Source organism: Pseudophryne corroboree, chromosome 3 (genome assembly GCF_028390025.1).
Source record: "Pseudophryne corroboree isolate aPseCor3 chromosome 3, aPseCor3.hap2, whole genome shotgun sequence".
NCBI lineage: Eukaryota > Metazoa > Chordata > Amphibia > Anura > Myobatrachidae > Pseudophryne > Pseudophryne corroboree.
The window spans coordinates 147,974,864-147,999,774 of NC_086446.1; the positions used below are offsets into that span (position 1 = coordinate 147,974,864).

The following is a 24,911-nucleotide window of genomic DNA, read 5'->3' on the forward strand; positions in this document are numbered from 1 at the left end:
ATTCAATTTTACTCAAGTTATTATAACATTTAGAGTCCATGCTAGAGACATTACCAACAGTCACCGTGTGATTCAATAAGCGTCCATAGGTCTTGATGGTAGCATTGTTCGAAATGGGGTCGAATTTACTGCAATTCTGTAATTTATATCGTCAGTTAAGTGATGGCATGGTATATAAGGTCCTGAAGGGCGATCCGACGGGCCGTTTTGCACAGATGCTGTGTGACAAATTACAGGCGGCTGTTGAGACAGGGATCATTTCTAGTGCTCTCATGAAAGCGCTAATTGTGGAACATCCTGTGGTCCCTGTCTTATACTCGCTTCCAAAAATACACAAGTCCCTGGTGAATCCACCAGGGCGCCCCATTATTGCGGCCCGCAACGGTCTATTTCAAAAAGTGGCTACGTATCTTGATTCGTTATTGCAACCGTGTATTGTAAATCAGAATAGATATCTGCTTGATACGACCTCTTTTATTAACCATTTACAAAGGTTAGGGAATATTCCTACGAATAGTGTCTTGTGCAGTATAGACATCTCAAGTCTGTATACGGTTATTCCCAATGAGGCAGGGTTGCTTGCAGTGCGCAAGTTCATTGAGGGCAACCCTTTATACACTGGGCCAGAGGTGGATTTTGTGATCGACCTGTTAGCAATGACCTTGACCCATAATTACTTTATTTTTGATGGCAGATTTTATCTGCAGACGTCTGGGTGTGCGATGGGGTCCCCTGTGGCCCCGTCGTATGCTAACTCATATATGTTTGTAGCAGAACAGGAAATCTTTTTTGGAAACAGTGCTATTTCTGATGCTATCATTCTATATTTGAGATACATTGATGACGTGTTCGTCATCTGGTCGGGGACGGAGGAGGCATTGAATAACTTCATCAATGCGCACAATCAGTCAGGTCACCCTATTAAATTTACGTTTAATATGAGTAGAGACAGCATCAATTTTCTGGACGTCTCTGTACAGTGCAAGAATGGTAGTTTATCTACTGATTTATACCATAAAAACACAGATCGCAATACCCTACTTCATTTTTCCAGTTTTCACCCCCTTCCATCCAAATACGGGCTTCCATATTCACAGTTCTTACGAGCTGTTAGGATTTGCAGTGAGAGAGAAAAGGCTGTGGTTAGGATAGATGACATGATCTGCAAGTTTAGGCAGAGGGGATACCCTCTTGGAAAATTGCTGCAGGCCAAGGACAAAGCCCTTAGTATGGATCGCCAATCCCTGTTGACTCAGAAAGTCACAAAACCGACTAAAACTCGATTACCTTGGATCAATCATTTTAATACTAAAAGTAGGGTAATTTCCAAGGCGGCCAAATCTCTTTGGCCTATGATTCAGTCTGATAAGGATCTCAATATGTCTGAGACCTCCATTATGCCCACCTACACCAGAGGAAGAAACCTCAGGGATTGGTTAGTTAAAACTGATGTTTCTGATCTAGCCACTAAGCAAAGTGAACAAAATTCGTTTTTAGCCCTTCGGAAGGGCTGTTTCAGATGTCTGAACTGCACGACTTGTAGATCCCTGCTTACGGGGAATACATTCCATCACCCCTTTAGTGGCAGAAAATATACCATTAATTTCAGACTCACATGTACGACTAAATTTATTATTTACTTAATTAGCTGCCCCTGCGGCTTACACTATGTCGGCAAAACTGACTGTACACTCAGGGAGCGCATGGCCAACCACAAACTTGCCATCAGGAAAGCTATCGTGAATGGCACTAGTGACCAGCCAGTGGCACGGCATTTTGCTGTGGCACGACACAGTATAGCATGTCTTAAATACATCATTATTGACCATGTGCCATCCAAAGTGAGAGGGGGGAATAGGTCTTTGCTACTCTTACAAAAAGAGTCTAAATGGATCCATGAATTGCAAACGTTAGCCCCAAGGGGTCTTAACGAAACCTTGGGGCTGCATTGCTTCCTTTAGTTAGATTAATGTAAACCCTCTGTGTACGGATGCCGTAAGGTGCAGTTTAAATCTGCGATATATTTCTGATATTGGCATGTTAAGATTCTGAGTGTTGTTAACATTTGCATGGTCTGTATCTGTGCTTGTTCTTTTGTTTTTAACTCACATGCTTTAGGTGTGCAGTTTTTATGTGCTTTCATATCATGTTCATACTGATTACATGGTGATGCCGGTGGTGGGTGGGACGGCAGGATGACGTCATCTATGGGCGTCTGAACGCTGAGTCCACGCCGGAGCTCACCGCACATGGGATAGGGATATAAGGTATGTGTTCATTGTGTATTTGATAACCTGAGGACGAAGTAATTAAAACTTCGAAACGTTGTTTCATTCTACCTGCCTTTGCATTTTTTGTATCACCGGAGTGCCGCCGATTGCATATTATTGTTGTCCCGCTGCCATACGGGACTAGGAGGGCACCGGACACTTGTTTGCTGAGATTGGGAGTGCTGCCGAAGGACTATCATATATATATATATATATATATATATATATCTTTTTATTTAAAAGCACGACAGTTTAAAATTAAGATGTCATTTTGAGTCAATACATAGACCTGTAGGTGTTGCTAATGTTCTTTTGCAGAGATTAACTTAGGTATTCTTTGCCGTGAAATAGCGCCACATGCGTGTTTTTAAAGTCCTATTGAAGCGCTCTATAACAGCCGCTTTCACATCGTTATTGGTCGTGAAATGATTTATACCGTATTTTTCTAACACCTTTTTTAGGTTTCTGTTTAGAAACTCTTTACCGTTATCGGTTTGTAGCTTCATCGGCACAGCACCCCGCTGGAATATTTTTTCAAAAGCATTAGCGACTGTTGCGGCGTTCTTAGCGGTCAGACTTTCACCCCACACCCTCTTACTGAATATATCGATGATTGTTAATATGTATTTAACACCATCGTTGTATTTTGACAGATCTATCAGCGAAACCAAATTGCATTGCCACTGTTGGTTTATACCCGATACACAAATCATGTTCCTTTTATAGTTTTTTCTTGCTGGCTTGTGCAACGTGTATGCGTCTTGTTCTTGTAACCACATTCTTACGTCAGATCTTTTAAATTTATTTTTAACCGACCCATAATATTTATAAATGCCGCTAAAACTACCTGGTTTTAACACTGTGTAATATGCATCTTTCATCTGCTTGATTTGACGCGCTGCGTTGCGTGACATTCTGCGACTGGTGTTACGTGACACTCTTTTCAAAGCCATTATCTTTTAATACGGTTTAATATATATATCTTTTTATTTAAAAGCACGATGGTTTAAAATTAAGATGTCATTTTGAGTCAATACATAGACCTGTAGGTGGGGCTAATGTTCTTTTGCAGAGATTAACACGTTGTGTACATTAATAAACATGTGTTTTTGTTACAAGCGTGGTAGTTCGTGGATGTAAGGATTTTGAAATTGCGCGTTCACGGGTACCCCGTACATCTAAGTTTTTTGAAATTGTGCTTTCATCATTAATCATGCATGGTCATTAAAATCAATATGCTTTTTAAATAAGTGCCATGTGTGATGCTTCCGTGCATATAAGAAAATGGACACGGTCATTAGTCATTATTCTTTTTAAACCTGTACCATGTGTGCCAAGCATGAAGTTTAAATTGCTGGAATGTGTGAACTATAACACTGTAATGTAAGTGTACAGACTAGTCAAAATAGTGAATTTTTTCATCACAAGCTGGTTTGTGATACAGCTTTATGGCGTATTCTGCGACTGGTTTTACGTGACACTCTTTTCAAAGTCATTATCTTTTAATACGGTTTAATATCGAACTCTATAAATTTTATATAAAATTTTATATAAAATGTTATATAAAAGCGATATCAAACACTATCATTAAATATTAAAGGGGGCGTGCCTAGGAGAAAGGGGGTGTCACCTGTCACTTTGACAGAAAGGTGGTCTTTATCTACTCAAGTTGCCTAAAACCTTCAGATGTGCACTAACATTCCATAAGATTTTGACTATATAGTCAAAATCTTACAGATTTATCTCACTGTGTGTACACACCTTGATGGTGCCCATACATTTGTGCGATGCCCCACGACGCGACATCGCGGGGCATCGCACCGGCAGTTCAGGTGCGATGAAATCGCACCTGAACTGCCAAAGTGATTACCATGCGATAGATCGCATGGTAATCATGTGATGGGCACGTCAACGCCGAGTGGGAGCGGCCTCTGGCCACTCCCGGCGGGTGCCCATCGCACATCGCAGTGCGATATATAGCATGTGTTTTTTAAAACACATGCGATCGCACTGCGATTCGATAAATATTAAGTGCAGCACATACTATCTTGAGACGTGAGATTCGACCGGCGTGTTCGCGCATCGCGTCAAAAGGTACCTGAAATGTGCATACAATACTTCGATTTCTCTCACAGATGCGGTCGAAATCGAAGGTTAGCACCAATTTATCTCACAAGTGTATGGGCACCATAAGGGGCCCACTTCTGCCCAGACTGGCAATTAATTATCCCCTCGCCCCTCTGCAGACCATTTTGAGCAATGTTGGATGAATGGCCAGTGCAGAGAGCAGGATGGGCCCCACTGCCTGAGGGACCTGCCCCTTACCTTAGGTAGGCAGAGCTGACCTTGTGTGCGCCAGACTGATAGATGAGTCTGCCACCTATCAGAGCTGATTATCACAGCCACTTACTGCCTCTAATTAACACAGCTATACATTATTTCTGATTAACTGCTGTCCGTGAATTAAAGGCAGCTCACAATCCGTGTAACTGGCACTGTCAGAGACTGCCTGAGTGCTAAACTGAGGGAAGCACAAGGGCGAGAATACCTGCCACAGACACAGCAGAGGCTGCTGTGTTCTTAGCCCCACCAAGGTAGATGCCCCCTGTTCTCCACACCGCACAGGACATTGTACTTGTACCCCTGTCACCCACTCTCTCTCCTTGCCACGCACTGCTTTCCCGTTTCCCTTTGCCTTCTGTTGTCACCCTTTGCCTCACTCTGCATTATGCTGTCACCCTCTGCCTCTCCCTGTCACCCAATGCCATGTAGCATATTGTGAACTTGGGTTGGGGTGGAGGAAGATGGCCCAAACTATATTTCTCTATCATCCATCTGGGGGACGCTGCGCACTTACACTTGGGGGGGGGGGGTTAGAGTGTGTGAGTATGGAGTTTGGCACAAGCTATGAAAAGAACTAACCCCTCCCCCTCTAACCCCTCCCATCAACCCCCTGTTCACAGGAAGCACTCCTCAGTTTTAGTTTTGTGCCTTGGAGTGAAGGCACACTTTTCTTTGCTCCTAGCTTTTAGTTAGATTTTATTTCTAATTGTATTCTTGTTTGGTGTTTAGTCCCTAATGTTGGCGACAAACACATCCAGAGTGAGAATAGTTAGGTAGAGAGCTTCTGTGAGCTCTATTTCTCACTCTGCACTGCCTCTGGGTAGTCACTACACCGCTGAGGTCCCTGGGTCTCTCCCTTCCGGCTCACAGAATTCGAGGAGGCACTGGGTCAGGTAGGAACAGCCTCAGCCTACTGATGTAGTGCTGGGCTGTGACCCTTCTCATACTAGCATATGACAGTCCCTCAGAGTGAGTCCCCTATGCTGTGTGTCTGCTGGTTGTATGTCTCCTGTGCCCTGGCTGGGTCACTGTAAGGGCTTATGAAGGACTGTATGTGGCTGAGGGGCGGCTGCGCTGACTCCTGGGACTAGCAGTGGCCAGGGGACACTGAGGGCAGTATTATAAAGTGCCTCAGGTCCTGGGCAGGAGCCATTTTGTGCAGCTTCTTTGCTGCATACTAAGTCCCTCTGTATTTCTTCAGCCATGAGGCAGTGACGCAGCACACTAGTGCAAGAGTCCAAAATGTATAGAGACCTAAGTTCTAGCCCAACTCTGGACAGAAACATTGTTATTATCTTTACTGTAGGGAGTTGCTGGGTGTTTTGGTGCCCTCAATCCAGTCTAAACTGCCTCACCCGATTAGGCCCCCAGCAACACTGCAGGAAGCTCCTGATCACATGGCAGCAGCTCAGCATGAGGGGGAGGGGGAGCACTGTCTTTCTTTGCACTGAGATAGTGGGACTATTGCTGTGATCAGTAACAAGCCCACAGGGTGGTAACTTTACAAGGGATCTGCCTATAGTATAATATACACAATTGCAAGTATTCTGGGACTATTGCAGGTTTCTGTACTTAGCCCAGCAACTATGCCAAATATACACATGATATTTGCTTGTTATAATATCCTACCTGTTTTGTCATGCACAAACAATGACCTCTTCTCACAAATTATGGGCACTACAGTAAATATAGTGGCTATTACTGTGTTCAGCATTTAGTCCACCAAATTGGTGGTATAGCTTTATTCAATAGCTGGTATAGTGGGACTTTTACTGCCTCTATTACGTAGCCCACCAACTGCAACCAATGTGCAAGTGATAGTTGCTTATTATCTCTGCCTTTTAGCAAAGTTCAGGTGTAATATTTGTTTTTATCAGTTTAATATCTGATACGCTCCCTATTTAGGGACCATATATCACATGAATTTTTAGTAAGATAGAAGAGGAGCTTGCTCTGTCCACTTTATACATTGACCTGGTATTGCAGTGCGTCCAGTACCAGTACACAAATACCGGTATTGTCAGAGTCTGCCTTTGCTTGCACTATGACAAGTGACTGGTACTCTGTTTACTACTTAGCCGACAAACCTTGGTAAAATGTTAATGGATGAGTTAATGTAAAATACTCCGTGGTCAATACTTTCACCTAAAGCAGTGATTGTTGGTAGTCTGTTTTTCCTTTCGTTATTTCTATGTCAAGACACAAGACAGACGATTTATTTGTTTATTTTTTTCTTGTGCACTATGTGCCTATAAATTGCCAAAATGGCTGCAGAGAGCTAAACGCTCCTTATGCAGCTTATACTGTGCAGTGAGCCAGGTCCTTGACAGACACTATAGCTCAGTTACTTCAAAGGACAATCATTTGTCCTAGTTGTTATACTCTCTAGTTATGGTCACTTCTAAGGCAGGTCTTAATTTTATACTTCCTGGTGTCTGTCTGAGATGGCTACCTTAAGCAGGATGGTTGTGTCCTCAGGCTGTACCGCCAATTGGCGGAGTACTACACCTCCCTCTATTTCGTTCCTGGTTCTGATCCACATTTTGAGGCTTTATCTCAGGAAGTTAGTAAAATAAATCCTGTCAGGGAGGATTCTTCAGGATAGGAATAAGAAATAGACTACTGAGTTAATTGGTTTCCCCCTCTTCCCTCACGTTGGGACGATGTAGCGGTTCATGTTTCCAGGGTAATGCATCTGTCTCTAGTACGCAATATTGTTGCTTCAGATCCGATCGCTCACAGTTACAGACAGTGTTTCTTTATCCTTTCGCTGATGAAGACACTGACCTGATGGAGGTTCCACTAATAATTAGTGGACGCATCCATCATGTGGTGGCCTAAGATGACTGTCTTTCCTAAAGTACAGTATGTGACCTTGAATCACCGCAGATTGATAACAGTGAGGCGGTTATTAAATTGGTATTCATTCTGACAGGAATATTCCTATGCCCTATCCTGGTTTATGCATGGATCTTAGAGCGGTTGCAGATTGCATAATGCAAGTTGTCCATTATTGTATAAAATGATCCTTTTCAAATAATCCATTGACAGATTGGGTCTCTGAAGCTCTATCCTCTGTCAATGTTGTTTTCTTGGATTCTATTTCTATTCAATCCTGCATCTCTGCCCTGTCAATGATGCCCATATATTCATTTTGATTGTGATTTGTGGAATTCTGCTTCCAAATCCAAAGCGTGCCTTGCAGGCAGGAGCAAATAGCTCTAGCAGTAAGGTGTCTGCCTTCAGTATAACAGGTCATGGGTTCTCATTCTGAGTATGACTGCTAAAAAATGTGTTATTTAAAATAAATATCAATGAAATATCTATTCTCTTAGAAGGCATTTGTCCACCTGGAACTCGGACTTCCGATATGTCGTCTGCAGGGCTTATGGAGTCGGGTGGTCTGGTTCTCAGTGGGGGAAAGCCAACTTTCTCAGATTCCACTGGTCCGTTGGATATACCGAATTATATCATGAGCATATATTCTGAATCTTGGGGAACACGTACCAAGCAGGATTCTTTGTTATCCCTCTTATTTGTGTTTCATCCAAGAGACAGGCTCTAATCCTTGCAGTCTGTTCGCTATCCAACACGGGAGTATTCATTCCAATCCCTTTCCCATCAACAGGGTCTTGGGGTTGTTACTGTTACTTTCCCATCACTGCCATATTTGGTCGATTGTTGCAAAAAGAGCTCCGTCTCATGCACCTTTTGTCATACACATCTACAGTGGACTTTGGTTCCGGATTTCTTACTTTGTGGAGGATGGTGTTCAGGGTTTTCTATTCGACCCCAGGTATCTCGGTCTTTTGGCTGAGTGCAGGATTTCCAGACCAGAATACACTCTTTTCGCAGTTTCCTTAGGGGTCAGTGATCCATGGCATACACTTCCTCTGCAAGATAGAGGCGACTTTACAGGTAGCTTCATATATTCTGAATCTTGGGGAACACGTACCAAGCAGGATTCTTTGTTATCCCTCTTATTTGTGTTTCATCCAAGAGACAGGCTCTAATCCTTGCAGTCTGTTCGCTATCCAACACGGGAGTATTCATTCCAATCCCTTTCCCATCAACAGGGTCTTGGGGTTGTTACTGTTACTTTCCCATCACTGCCATATTTGGTCGATTGTTGCAAAAAGAGCTCCGTCTCATGCACCTTTTGTCATACACATCTACAGTGGACTTTGGTTCCGGATTTCTTACTTTGTGGAGGATGGTGTTCAGGGTTTTCTATTCGACCCCAGGTATCTCGGTCTTTTGGCTGAGTGCAGGATTTCCAGACCAGAATACACTCTTTTCGCAGTTTCCTTAGGGGTCAGTGATCCATGGCATACACTTCCTCTGCAAGATAGAGGCGACTTTACAGGTAGCTTCATTCTCCCGGTCTCATGCCTGGATTCTTCAATCTCAAATTCTATGTTATTAATCCCAGGCAGAATTGAGTTTACATAAACAACAGTTCAGTATGTCACTTCAAATACGACAATATCTTCGTTGGTGTCTACACAATCTGAATCTGACCCATAGGATTCCCATTTTCTGTCTTGACATAGAAGGTCATAACCACAGTCACTAGTCTCAGACGTTACGGTTTTGGGTTTCAACTTTGGTTTTCAAAAACATTGAGGTCCGCAGTGGAGATGTCACTTCCATCTCCGGGCAATCCACGACGCCTTGGCTCCAGCTCAAGGCTTTCTACAAGTGCTCGATTTGGCAGCACATATACTAGAAAAAAAAAGAAAAGAAAATTGGAACGATACAGAGAAGATTAGCATGGTCTTGCATCTCGCATCCAGTCGAACTTCAACACTGCAGTGGCCTATATCAACATGCACAGTGGCACTTGCAGCTGGAGAGCCATCTGAACGGTATCTCACATATGCAGAGGGCGGAACTTTGGGTTCCGGCAATATCGGCCAGTTCCAGAATGGACAACGCGGACTACCCGGGTTGTCATGCTTTTCTTCCCCGAAGAATGTGAAATAATCCAACAGGTTTTTCTGATTTTGATGTACCTGTGTGACAAGCCGACATCGACCTCAGGGCTTCTCGTCTTTGCAAAAAGGACTTCCCTGGTATGGTGATCGCTGCGGGGATCCTCTTGTGGCAATCATGGACGCCGTGTTAGCGCCTTGTCACTTTCATCATGCATATTTGTTTCTGCCTCTGGCAAGATCCAGTGAGTGCTTCAACGCATTTGACCAGTGGCTCTTTCGGTCTAGCTAAATCGCTCCGGATTTGCCTGTCGAAACTGCTCTGCAATGCTTCAGACCAGGGTGGCCAAGGCTCCTTATAGTGTACCTCTTCGGCCAGATCTTCACTTTCAAACTGTGTCATCACCGGGATTTGTCTCGTCTGATGGTGACGGCGTGATTGTGGAGAACAGCATCATCAGAGTAATAAGTTTACCTCAGTCAGTAGCCCTGACTATGTTTCAGGCTCACAAACCAATCACAGTGCCCAGTAAAACGTTTAATCTTTTGGTGCGAATATGCGCATGTTCGGTGTTTCCTTCGCAGCTTTTTGCATATACAGCTTCCCTGTGTAGCTCCTGTCTCCTTTCCAGCCTCTGGACTCTGTTGGGTGGCGGTTCCTTCCTCTTACGGTGGTTTTGTTTTCTTTTGCCCATTGCCTCAGCTCAGTGTGTTTCTGAGTTGGCAGTCCTTTACTGCAGTCCACCTTTGTTGGTTTTTCTATTTGGATAGAGTGGTTTTACATACAAAACTGTTTTTCAACACAGGAGCTGTGGCTCAGCGCACTAATGCTAGAGACCAGTGTATATTGAGACCTCGGTTCAAGACAAACCTTGAACCGAAACATTTGAAGTTCGCCGTACGGACTCGTTGTTAGTTCTTAGTGGTGCGTCCCAGCGAGGTTGACCGGTCTCTAGGAACGCTGAGGCTCGTTGGGTCACATCAGCTACCCGTCAGCCTTATGTGTCCTCTGCTATTCCTGTTCCTGACCCTCTGCGGAATTGTGCGACTCAGGCCGTTGGGGCCTTCTGGGCTGTTCGCGGAGGTGCCTCTATTGTGCAGCTGTGTAGAGCGGAAACCTTCACAGGATTCTATTGTTTCCATACTTTTGGTATGGGGGGATGCGATGCCTCTGTTGGGCGTCTGGTCTTAGCGGCAGATTTCCCACCTGTGTGCCCCCCCTCTTTGGCTTGCTTTGGGATATCACCAAAGTGTAAGTGCGCAGTGTCCCCCAGATGGATGATAGAGAAATTTGGATTTTTAACTTACTGTAAAATCTTTCTCTGAGTCCATCTGGGGGACGCTGCGATCCCTTCCCTCTTGTCTGGTTTTGTTTTCTCTCTCGGCTTTCTTAAACTTTAACTGAGGAGTGCTTCCTGTGAACAGTGGGTTGATGGGAGGGGTTAGAGGGGGAGGAGTTAGTTCTTTTCATAGCTTGTGCCAAACTCCATACTCACACACCCTAACCCCCCCCCCCCAAAGTGTAAGTGCGCAGCGTCCCCCAGATGGACTCAGAGAAAAAGATTTTACGGTAAGTAAAAAATCCAAATTTTAGCACCTGTGCCCACCACTCGCAAGTTCAACCACTGCCCGGATGGCCTTAGTAGTGAATACTACCACATTTTGAAATCTAAAATTGAAGAAACCTAACTTTCTGTATTTAATGTTCTCTCTGCCAATTCCTTGCCCAGGTTCTTAGATTCTGCAGACCTGAAATTATTGCCTAAACTGTGGAGAGACCTAGGACTTTAGGGCCCCTACAGGCCCATCTTCCTACTTATTACAGAGTATAAATTACATACAAAACTTTTAGCCAAACGCCTGAAACTTATCCCCACAGATATTCTGACTGAGGACCAACCTGGGTTTGTTTTTGAAAGTCAGCCTGTCGCTAATATTTGGAAGATTTTGTCAATTCTTCAAACCCATGATTCCTTTGGGACACTGGACCTTGCTTTAGCTTTATCCCTTGACGCTGAAAAAGCATTTGATCTTGTGACTTGGGATCACCTTTTTGAGTTGTTGTCAAGGTTTGGTTTTCCGGAGGAATTTGTTCATATTTTCTGTACCCTTTATACTCATGCTAGTGAGTGGGGCTATATATCTGACACTTTCACAATCTGTAGAGGCAATATGCAGGGGTGTCCTCTCTCCCCTCTCCTATTTGCGCTGGCCCTGGAGCCTTTGGCCATCGCATTATGTGGAGAGAAGATGTTCTCTGGTGTCTTGTTCATCACGAAACCTGACACATCTCACCCTTCAATCACTGAGCACATTACCAAATTTGGCTCTTTCTCCGGCAGGGTCCACAGGTTATCCACAGAATAACAATGGGATATGATGGAGCGACAGCGGATTGGCACCAAACGATCACAAGCTTTCAGTCCTCCCAGGATGAAATGGGCTCGTCCATATATCCCTGCCCACTAGCTCAGGCAAATCAGTTTTTTGTTTGATGCGGCAGGAGCTGGACCATGGTTCTATGGCAGCCCTAAGCTTTATTAATTTATTTTTATAGTCTTACTATGTTTTCTGAGTGATCTTTCCTAACCGCGTCTTACACGCATATTGGAAAGAGTCGCTCCAACAACTCTCCGGCGGGTCACAACAACGCTTACCCACGGTACAAGTGCTGTCTCGATGGGCGTCTGTTTCGGATATACTAGCAGGTCCATCAGACGTTGCCAGGCTGTGTCCGGAGCATGGGGAGAAGGTAAGGCATCGGTTCTACTTAGAAGGAAAATACGGACACAGCCGCACTGTATTGGGAGGAGACTACCAAACAGTAGCTGGCGTGCCGCCACCACGGGTGCTCCAGCGTTGGGCCTTAGGTATCATAAGGCACCAGGATTAGTAAAAGGCTGCGATCCCTAGGGTTGATGTCAGCGGTGGGGAGTCAGACGCTCTCCTGGTCTCCCCTCCCCCCAGTTCATGACCAGTTTCCGTGAGTCTCCCGCCATGAACTGATTGCTTCACTTCCGTCTCATACGCTACCATGAGGGGTCTCGGTCGCAGCATAGGCCGCTGCGTCTGTGTACACTAAGCGTTACTGCGTGGAGACCAGGTCGCAGACCGGTGCGTCTGCATGCACAGTGCGTTCACTGAGCGTCTGTGTTCACTAAAAGTTCCCGGAGCGGCAGTGTACACTAGTAGCGTCTGGATCCACTCAGCGTTCGCTAACGTATTAATCGATCCTGGAAGTGGGGTAAGTCTTCCTGTATCCCACTCTACTGAGTACGGGGTATACAGCACTAAATTTCTATCTACTTTTGTTAGTATGAATAGGAAAAAACTGTGTTCCCTAATGCACCGAGTGAAAAATATTACTACATAATAGTCAGATAATACGGAGATCTTAGTTGCGTATATCTGCAGATATAGGGTTAAGCCCCCAGGCCGATCGACAAGGCTTCTCCATCACTGGGGGTCCCTAATACTAGGTATGGGTGTGGGGTGCAGGACCCCACGATGTCGGCACAGGTCGGCTACCCCAGGTCAGCACACAGGTGAAAATTAATAGGGGTTAATAAGAAGCACAGAAGTGCTATGTAAGTGGTGTGATTAAAATAATATATACAAAGTGATAGGGAAAATCATAAGTGTTAATAAAGTGTTAGGGTGTGCCAACCTGAAGCAGCCCAGCCATACAGACACAGGGGCCACCGCACCCCACACCCACCCCATAAATAATTACAAATATGTCTGGGTTAAATTCCCAGTGTAAGGCCACATGGTAATGGCTCCTACAGCATCTGAGAGCCAGCTTACCTGGGGATACCCCTGGCTTCCCCTATGGCACTCGGGAGTCAGCAATCCCTCCTAATGCTGACCCATCTATGCCTCTCTAAATACAATACACAAAATGGAAAGCTGCTTAATCAGATTGTAATGTCACTCAGGTGCTAAAAGGGAGGGGTAATTCTGTGTAGGAAAAAACTGTGTTCCCTAATGCACACCGAGTGAAAAATATTACTACATAATAGTCAGATAATACGGAGATCTTCACTCGGTGTGCATTAGGGAACACAGTTTTTTCCTACACAGAATTAACCCTCCCTTTTAGCACCTGAGTGACATTACAATCTGGTTGAGCAGCTTTCCATTTTGTGTATTGTTAGTATGAATAGTTAACTTTAGTGCCTATTGCATATGAGTCTGTGTACATTACTGTGGTTTTCTTCGCAATGCGTCTGAATACGTTAAAGATCTGTATAAAACAGAATTCAGTGATATATACTCCTACTTACTTTGAGATGTGTTTGTAGTTAATAATATGCTCATATGACTAATATATAACATATGACTGACTGCTAGTGTGATTGCTGACTTAATATAAATGCTTGTCGGTTGATCTTCTGATCCTCAATGCAGGTGCATGGGTAGGGTCAGACATGATATCACTTTAGAATACAATGTGAGTGGGCAGTGGTTAAGGCTAGGCGCCCCTATACAATATGTGAGTCTCTTAAAAGGGATTTATACATTCCTTTATGGAGGACGTTCTTCAGGATTTCCTTTTCATCAGTGCGTTTCCACTCTCAATACGTGAAATGGAATGGGTACATGAAATGGAATGAGAACATCACATGTGTAGTAAAGTTTGAAATTTAATACAACACATATAAGTATGAACAAAATATTTCTAAAATAATTCCATGAGTCCAAGTGCAAGGTGCTGCAGATGGAACAATTACCAGAGCAGAACAAACGAGCATGTTCTTAAATAGTCACCACAACGATCCTCCCGGGTAGGCAGTCAGGTGTACTCTCTGGTAAAAGCTAGGCAGTCCACCCTTCACCGGAACACAGGATCCACAAGAATAGCCAACGCGTTTCAACCCAAACTGCTATGGGTCTTTCTCAAGGCGATGTGTGCAATGTCCCATCCTGGGTCCCCTTTTAAACCCTGATCCACCAATCGTGGATCATAGGTAAATTTCACCCAATGACATCCCTCCTTGCAAAGATGGATTTTGCTGTCACTCAAATCGTTCCTCCCCCTGTCTCAATTCTTATACGGGGACTCCCCTGTCTGTCAGCCCACGATATCGCCGGCCGGAAGTGCGTCCATCCACTTCCGCCCGCCGGGTTAGTCCTCCTCATGTGCGGCTCCACGTGGTCCTCCCGGCGCGTCGTTGCCGGAAGTTCGGGGATTACGTCATTTCCGCCCGAACTTCTAGTCCCCCGTGGACGCGTCCATCTCTGGAGTTCTACCCACGGGTTGTGGTTACATCACTTCCGGTCATACGTTTCCATGTGCTGGCGGGTTCTCACATGTGGAACAACTTTTCAATATAGAATCATGGCTTCTGTTCCCAAATGCAGCAAAGCCCTTTTGTGGGATAAACATATTTCGATTAAAATATATACCAATTAAAATATATACTTATACACAAAATAATCTCATTAAAACACTTAAAAACATTTTTAAATATAAAATTATTTTCTTATAATAATCCCAAGTTTCCATGAACCCTTCTGGTTCTACAGTACAATGGTTAATTTGCTCCTTCATAGACACCCCCTAAAATGAACCCCTTCTACAAAAACCATTTCAATTCAAAATCATTGTTGATCCCATGGGGATATAACGTGTTGAAATTGTAAATGCACTGCATTTCGCATTTGGCCAGAAGGGAGGCTGTATCTCTCTGTCGTTGGTTACATTTGATCAGTTTTATCCCTGCAAATCTTACAATTCCCTGCGTTGAACAACTATGGTGTTTTTTAAAATGGTTAGAGAGAGTATGTGTCTCTAGTCCCTTCTTAATATTGCGACAATGCTCCCCTATGCGTACTTTTAAAGGGCGAGAAGTTCGTCCTATGTAGAAGAGATGACAGGAGCAATCTATGATATACACCACATTTCATATTGCATGTGATGAAATCCGTCAGTTTCCATGTGAAACCATTGATGGCAATTGTATCCAGTTTCTTTGTGCCGTCATTCTTAATCTCTCTACATCCTAGACATTCTCCACAGCGATGAAAACCCTTAGTAAGGATTCTACCTTCTCGTTTCTTTTGCGGGACACAGCTCTTCACTAGGGCATTTTTCAAATTCTGCGCTTTTTTATAAATAAAAACTGGACGTTCAGGGATCTCTTTTCCCAAAATTGGGTCTTTAAGCAGAATTTTCCAGTTTTTTCTAAACAATTTCTCTAAAAGTTTGTGTTGTGTGTTGCAGCTTGTAATAAAGGCCCATTCGTACCTGTCCCCTTTTAATTTAGCCTGTGGTCCAGACTCTAATAGTTTCCTCCTGTCCGTCTCTTCTGCCGTTTTCATTGCTTGTTCCACCAATTCAGTTTTATATCCATTTTCCTCAAATATCTCTTTCATTTCATTAGCCTGTTGCCTAAACATATTCTCCGTTGTGCAGTTCCTTTTTAACCGTTTGAACTGGCCCTGAGGGATGGAGTTGAGCCAGTTCACATGGTGACAACTGTTATATTCTATATATTTCCGTGAATCTGTCTGTTTCACGAACGTTTTGGTATGTAGGGTGTTGTTCTCCACGAAAACAGTAATGTCCGAGAAGTCTACCTTTAGTTTGTTTATGTTAAACGTCAGCTCTATATTTAAATTATTCGTATTAAGGTATGTACAGAACTGAGCTAAAACCTCCTGATCCCCTTTCCATATAAAAAATATATCGTCTACATATATAAGATTTGAGGGATAAAACTGATCAAATGTAACCAACGACAGAGAGATACAGCCTCCCTTCTGGCCAAATGCGAAATGCAGTGCATTTACTATTTCAACACGTTATATCCCCATGGGATTAACAATGATTTCGAATTGAAATGGTTTTTGTAGAAGGGGTTCATTTTAGGGGGTGTCTATGAAGGAGCAAATTAACCATTGTACTGTAGAACCAGAAGGGTTCATGGAAACTTGGGATTATTATAAGAAAATAATTTTATATTTAAAAATGTTTTTAAGTGTTTTAATGAGATTATTTTGTGTATAAGTATATATTTTAATTGGTATATATTTTAATCGAAATATGTTTATACCACAAAAGGGCTTTGCTGCATTTGGGAACAGAAGCCATGATTCTATATTGAAAAGTTGTTCCACACGTATTCATGTGAGAACCCACCAGCACATGGAAACGTATGACCGGAAGTGATGTAACCGCAACCCGCGGGCAGAACTCCAGAGATGGACGCGTCCACGGGGGACTAGAAGTTCGGGCGGAAATGACGTAATCCCTGAACTTCCGGCAACAACGCGCCGGGATGACCACGTGGAGCCGCACATGAGGAGGACTAACCCGTCGGGCGGAAGTGGATGGACGCACTTCCGGCCGGCGATTTCGTGGGCTGACAGACAGGGGAGTCCCCGTATAAGAATTGAGACAGTGGGAGGAACGATTTGAGTGACAGCAAAATCCATCTTTGCAAGGAGGGATGTCATTGGGTGAAATTTACCTATGATCCACGATTGGTGGATCAGGGTTTAAAAGGGGACCCAGGATGGGACATTGCACACATCGCCTTGAGAAAGACCCATAGCAGTTTGGGTTGAAACGCGTTGGATATTCTTGTGGATCCTGTGTTCCGGTGAAGGGTGGACTGCAGCTTTTACCAGAGAGTACACCTGACTGCCTACCCAGGAGGATCGTTGTGGTGACTATTTAAGAACATGCTCGTTTGAGGACTGTTTTAACCCAGTTCTCCAACTGCTCTGGTAATTGTTCCATCTGCAGCACCTTGCACTTGGACTCATGGAATTATTTTAGAAATATTTTGTTCATACTTATATGTGTTGTACTAAATTTCAAACTTTACTACACATGTGATGTTCTCATTCCATTTCATGTACCCATTCCATTTCACATATTGAGAGTGGAAACGCACTGATGAAAAGGAAATCCTGAAGAACGTCCTCCATAAAGGAATGTATTAATCCCTTTTAAGAGACTCACATATTGTATAGGGGCGCCTAGCCTTAACCACTGCCCACTCACATTGTATTCTAGTCTATTTGAAGTGTTTTGGGGAGACACTGGTTTTGGGAGTTGGTGTAGCCAGGCAGCCTCTTGCGCAGTTAAGGACACAACAGAAATTTTGCTATATATCACATGATATCACTTTAGGATTAAGTGGTTACAGTCACAAATTTTGTAGTACACTGTGAAAGTGCTGTTTATTTATCATGTCTAAGAACGGCAAAGGTGACGAGGGTACACTTACAGTAACACCAACACTCATATATTGTTGTTTTGCAGAAACTGTATTATCCTCTATGATCTGGTACAGGATGGTTATGTGTAAAATGGTTGCTGTTTAGCATAATACATCCCTGATCTACATCAGGTATAGATAGACCCATTGGAGCGATGTTTGCACAGACATTGTCCAGTTTAGCTGAAAAGTTCATTCTTACACTATTAATCCGTGCTGCTCACTTCTTGCGGTATATCCCCAATAGCTTCTCCAATAAGACAAGCTGATGAACCGAAGGTAAATAAAGTATTGACTTCACAGGTTACACATGATAATCATCAGACGATGAAAGCTACTTCAGCATACGAAGAACAGGTAAAAGGTATCGGCTAAATGAATAAGCTGAATAAATGAGAGCAAAAAAAAGGTTAGTCTGTCAATAAAGGCAGCAGAGCTTGGGTTAAAAATAAGGCACCTGTGTTTAAACGTCCCAAAGGGCTTCTTCATGAGGGCAGAATTCAGGAAAAAGGTTTGGGTTACACCCAATAAAATAGAATGCCCGGTAAATGGGATTCCAATATCTTTTTCCAGCTGGGGACTGTTTAAAATAGGGAAATGCCTCCCAAAATACATACGCGTGTCATTGATAGTGCAAAAATCTATATGGCATCTGCCATCAAATGAGGAATGGTTTTCAAAAAAGACCATATTCTCTTCACCTTGCAATCTACGGCTACACTACACTGGATAGGCCCAATCTCACTAGATCTTGGAAGCTAAGCAGTGTTGGGCCTGGTTAGTTCTTGGAGGGGAGACCACCTTGAAATACCAGGTGCTGTAGGTACATTGGGCTGAGGTACTGGAAGACAGGTTTTCAGCGCCTGCAAGTGAGCAAGAATCCCATATAGCTCATATGGACACTAATGTTCTAGGGCAGCAGCAATAACAATAACTGTTTGCCAGAGCAGTTTGGCTCACATACATGGAAAGCTGATTCAGAATCTAATACCCTTTTCAGACAGAAAAGTCTGAAAGTCCCGGCAATTACCCGGCATTTCAGTGCCGGGTCGTTTTGCCGGGACCTGCCTGACCCCCTCTTTCACACAGACATGCAAATTACCGGGTCGAAAATTTCGACCCGTTAATTTGCAGATCAAAACGGGTATTTTGTCTATGTGAAAGGGTCAACCTGTGTCATAATTCCCGTGTCTCCGACCCTGGTAAATTCCTGGGTCGAAGTCCCTGGAATTACAACACGGGTTGACACTTTCACACAGAAAAAGGACCCGTGTGTTTCATGAAATTACCGGGTGGAACTGCTTCACCCGGTAATTTAATTTTCTGTCTGATACCGTCGGTCCAGATCCGCAAGGACAAGGAAATGGCAGTAGTGTACCTCAACTTTCAGAGAGGAACACGCAGCTAAACAGCAAAGAAGGAGTTAAATCACATAGTAAAGTGTGCAGAACTCCATCTTCCAGCCTTGCCCGCAGGGTTCGTTCTGGGAGTCCTCAACTGAAGAGCAGATTTCTCAGTCGACACGCCACTCAGGTAAGCGAATGGGCTTGGCATCCTAAAGTCGTTTCAGACTCGGGTAGACAAGTGGGGTTGGCCAGAGATAGATCTCATGGAGTCCCATCTGAACAACAAAGAGCCATAATCGGGTCAGAAACAAAGGATCAGGGGTGATCTTTATGGATGTCTTTTTAATGGGAATTTAATTTCAGTTATATGTTTTCTCAAATCATCCTGCTACCCAGGATAGTGAGGAAAATACAACAAAGATGCCGGGATTCTAATAAGCCCCGGCTTGACCCAGAAGGCGTTGGTACACGGATCCGCAGAAGATGTCGAATACCATTTCTGTTTCCTCTGCACCCAGATCTACTAAGGCAGGGTCCTTGTTATCACAGATATCTGGATCGACTGTTTTGAAATCTATATCCTGAAGTCCAGAGGATTCTCACAGATGCTCAGAGCAAGGAAAACTTCCTTGGCTCGTATTTATCACCAAATATGGCAAGCCTATATTCATTTGTGCAATGGAAGAAGTATGGACCCGAAATCTTTCAGAGTTTCCAGGGTTCTAGCATTGCTTCAGGCAGGAATGCATAAAGGTTTAAGGGTGGCTTCCTTGGGAATACAAGTGTCAGCATTGACTGTATGGTTCCGAAAGAAAATTGCCAAATTGCAGGATGTGCGCACTTTTCCCAGGGAATGCTGCGCATTCAACCTCCATTTGTTCCTACTACAGTGTCTGGGGACCTAAGTCTAGTTCTCAAAGCCCTTCAAGTTGCTCTGTTTAAACCACTAAATAAAGAGGATTTTAAATGGTTGACAGCTAAAGTTATCTTTTTGCTGACTACGGTATCCGCTAGAAGAGTGTCAGATTTAGGAACACTGTCATGTTAATCTCCTTTTCTGATGTTTAGCCAGATAAAGTAGTTCTCAGAACTAGGTCTGGGTATCTTCCTAAATTGTGGTCTATATTCCACCTTAATGAAGATATTGTGGTCCCGGTTTTTCAGGAAACGTAGTCCGGGCATTAAGGATCTACATGGATCGTACCAGTGCCATCAGAAAGACAGATTCTCTCTTCATCCTCTACGGATTTCACAAGAGGGGATGGCCTGCTACTAAACAGACGCTAGCAAGATGGCTACGAATTACTATTTCTGAAGCATATTCTCAAGCGGATCTCCCTGTTCCGGCTAATGTCTGTGCTCACTCTACCCGTAAGATAGGTCCTTCATGGGCAGCACAACATTGTGCTTCAGCAGAACAGATATGTAAGGCAGCCACATGGTCTTCCATTAACACATTCAATAGACATTATGCCTTGGATACTTTTGCCTCTCATGATGCTGAATTCGGGTGTAATGTTCTCCTATCTAATCAGGAGCGTCCCCACCACTAAAAATTGCTTTGGGAAGTCCCATTGTTATCCTGTGGATAACTGGGGACCCTGCCAGAGAAATATATACGTTATGGTAAGAACTTACAGTTGATAACGGTATTTCACCTATGTCCACAGGTTTCCACAGGGATCCCACCCTGACGCACCTGATTTGAGGATCTTTATACTCACTAAACTCTTCCCTCTTGCATGGAAGGGTGTGCATGTATGTTCTTCTTGCCTGAATATGGTTCTACATAATGCTCCTGCCTAAATGCTTTGGAATACAACTGATTTGCCTGAGCCAGTGGCCGAGGATATATGGACGAGCCCGTTGCATCCTGGGAGGACTGAAAGCTTGTGATCGTTTGGTGCCAATCCGCTGTCGCTCCATCATATCCCATTGTTATCCTGTGGAAACCTGTGGACATAGGAGAAATACCGTTTTCAACGGTAAGTTCTTACCATAACGTATATTTTGCAGGTTATAGAGTAAATTTTGACAAGTTCAGAGTGATGTTTTTGTCTGGTCACTATGCTTTTCCAGCCATCCCTCTTATAGCTCAGACTTAAAGGTCTCTCCACATTCACTCACATATTTAGGTATCCATATTCTTTCCACTCTTGCAGACCTATATATGCTTAACTTTCCTCCTATCTTCAAAAAGCTGGCCAATTATTAGATACTTGGATCCATCTCCCCGTTTCATTATTATGACGAATAGCTCTATTGAAGAGTGTTTCCTAAAATTTCCTATACCATCTAAATGCTGCCTATCACTCTCTCTAATACTGACTACACTATACTGATATCGAAAAGGGTATTATTCGCTTTTATAAAAAGTGCTGAATATATATTGGACGTTCCTATGTGACATTATTAAATCCATGACATGGTATCTTTTGTAGACAAATTTCTTGAAATTGCCCCGGTAACATAATGATTTACATTTTGGGGGTTCAGTTTGACTCGAGTGGATGGGAGAGCCGGGGATTCGTACTTAGAACCAGTCGGGAGGATGGGCATTTGGGGAGACAGATAAGATGACCATCGTCTACTATCAGACAAATAAAATATAGATCCTATGTTGAGTGATCACTGTGTGTGTGTATCAGTGCCGTAACTAGGCATTTTAGCGCTGTGTGCAAGAAACGACAGTGGCGGAATCGCATCCCAGCATCCACAGCAGCGCCGGGCAGCCAATACAGAAGGAGAGGGGGATGCTGCAGCGGCGCTTACTACCAATGAAATAGCGCTGCTGCGGCTCCCTGCTCCCCCTCCCTCCTCCTCCTTCTCCGCTGCCCCGCGCTGGTCTCTTCTCCCTCCACAGCACGGCGCACACAGCAGAGGCGGCATGTAATGAGTCAATTTGGCTCATTACATGCCGCTGGCCGTGCCCCCTCAGGGCAACTGCGCTGTGTGCCAAGCCCACTTGGCACACACGTAGTTACGGCCCTGGTGTGTATATATGTGTGTGTGTGGATTAGTGCATCACAATAAACAGAGTGTTTAAATAGACAAAGTAACTTACCCCCCTGGAAGAGCATCCCCTCCTGCTTGTGCCGCTGGCTGCGCCGCCCAGGCCTCCAGTCTGACGTCTCCAGCGTCTCAGCGGAAGTGACGTGCCAGCGCCCGGAGGTGCGACCATGGCAACGCTGCTTAGCAACGGAGAAACATGTAAAAAAAACTGTGAATCAGTGCTACGGGCAGCTCAGCCCCTAATGCAGAGTAAAAACAAACTACTGCTTTTTTACAGTATACTACATCAAGTGCTATCCGGAAAGTGCTTCTGGTGCTCACTAACACTGTGTAAACATTACAAATGACTACATCTATACAGCTAAAACTTTAGATAAAATATAAGTGTGTGAATCTTAAAAATAATGTGTCAAAACATCAAATATTATACAAACAGCTGTTGAACCATCAAAAGCTTTTTTAGTTATTAGAACAACCCTGTGCCCCTTCAATGTTATAACAGGGCGAACCTACACAATGGATAAACATTCTGACTTATTACAACAGCTTAATGTGAATGGCCTGCCTCCTTGCCAACGCTCGTGTGATCTTTATATGCACAATGCGCTGGCGCTATGGACATGGCCTCCTTGGTGTATACCGTTACAGTTAAAGACATTTTTAGGCCTAAGTTGTCATTCAGGCTAACAGGTCTAAATGTGTTGAGTTTATGTATCCACATAGACTAATTGCAGGAGTTTTCTGCCTCTATTTCCTCCCCACATGGACTCTGGCACATGATCTATAGTTCTGTGTTTAAAGGTGGCCATAGTGTGTCTATGTTCAAGAAAGTGTTTAGCCACAGGTTGGTCCCCCTTACCCGAGGCCAGGGCATTTCTTATGGCCAACCTGGGTTGTGCCATCCTAATTTTAAACTGACACTCGGTTTTATCGATGTAGTACCTGCCACAAGGGCATATTATCGCATAAACCACAAATTTAGTGGTGCAGGTCAAAGGCCATCTGATGGGGAACTTCTTGCCAGAGCACGGGTGCATAATTCTGTCACCTACAGACGTGCGCACATGTCGTGCATCCTGTGCATTTGAAACATCCATTTCTACGTGTTAAGAAATGCTCTGGCACTGACTTAAATTTGGCCATGTCCGTTTTTACCACCATATCCGTAATGTTTTGGCCTTTGGCATAGCTTGGCATAATGCTTTGATGGCGAAACATGGTCAAATCTGGGCCATAACTTTTTCAACTCTTTTTGTACGCAGTTACTATTCACATTAAATTCACAAACCCAGGGGATGGCCCCAGCAAGCCTCAAACCCACTACAGTGCCAGTTACACATAATGTCCCCCCCCCAGTATAGTGCCAGTTACACATAATGTCCCCCCCCCAGTATAGTGCCAGTTACACATAATGTCCCCCCAGTATAGTGCCAGTTACACATAATGTCCCCCCAGTATAGTGCCAGTTACACATAATGTCCCCCCCCAGTATAGTGCCAGTTACACATAATGTCCCCCCAGTATAGTGCCAGTTACACATGTCTCCCAGTATAGTGCCTGCTACACATAATGTCTCCCAGTATAGTGCCTGCTACACATAATGTCCCACAGTATCGTGCCTGCTACACATAATGTCCCCCCACTACAGTGCCAGTTACACATAATGTCCCCCCCAGTATAGTGCCAGTTACACATAATGTCCCCCCCAGTATAGTGCCAGTTACACATAATGTCCCCCCAGTATAGTGCCAGTTACACATAATGTCCCCCCCAGTATAGTGCCAGTTACACATAATGTCCCCCCAGTATAGTGCCAGTTACACATAATGCCCCCCCAGTATAGTGCCAGTTACACATAATGCCCCCCAGTATAGTGCCAGTTACACATAATGTCCCCCCCAGTATAGTGCCAGTTACACATAATGTCCCCCCCAGTATAGTGCCAGTTACACAATGTCCCCCCAGTATAGTGACAGTTACACATAATGTCCCCCCAGTATAGTGCCAGTTACACATAATGTCCCCCCCAGTATAGTGCCAGTTACACATAATGTCCCCCCCAGTATAGTGCCAGTTACACATAATGTCCCCCCAGTATAGTGCCAGTTACACATAAAGCCCCCCCCCCCAGTATAGTGCCAGTTACACATAATGCCCCCCAGTATAGTGCCAGTTACACATAATGTCCCCCCCCCAGTATAGTGCCAGTTACACATAATGTCCCCCCCAGTATAGTGCCAGTTACACAATGTCCCCCCAGTATAGTGACAGTTACACATAATGTCCCCCCCAGTATAGTGCCAGTTACACATAATGTCCCCCCCAGTATAGTGCCAGTTACACATAATGTCTCCCAGTATAGTGCCTGCTACACATAATGTCTCCCAGTATAGTGCCTGCTACACACAATGTCCCCCCACTATAGTGCCAGTTACACATAATGTCGTCGTCCCCAGTATAGTGCCAGTTACACATAATGTCTCCCCCCAGTATAGTGCCAGTTACACATAATGTCCCCCCCCCAGTATAGTGCCAGTTACACATAATGTCCCCCCAGTATAGTGCCAGTTACACATAATGTCCCCCCCCCCAGTATAGTGCCAGTTACACATAATGTCCCCCCAGTATAGTGCCAGTTACACATAATGTCCCCCCCAGTATAGTGCCAGTTACACATAATGTCTCCCAGTATAGTGCCTGCTACACATAATGTCTCCCAGTATAGTGCCTGCTACACATAATGTCTCCCAGTATAGTGCCTGCTAAACATAATGT

At 44.1% G+C, this 24,911-nt stretch overlaps 1 protein-coding gene, 1 non-coding gene and 1 pseudogene across 2 annotated transcripts in view; all 3 read left to right on the top strand.

Moving 5' to 3' along the window:
- LOC135054967 (zinc finger protein 260-like) overlaps positions 1-24,911 on the top strand; it is a 162,930-nt gene that overhangs the window by 128,736 nt on the left and 9,283 nt on the right. The window lies entirely within an intron of this gene.
- Positions 6,439-6,624, top strand: LOC134899763 (U2 spliceosomal RNA). Its single transcript, XR_010173373.1, has one exon. It is a non-coding gene; the product is annotated as a U2 spliceosomal RNA (small nuclear RNA).
- Positions 18,486-18,604, top strand: LOC134897104 (5S ribosomal RNA; annotated as a pseudogene).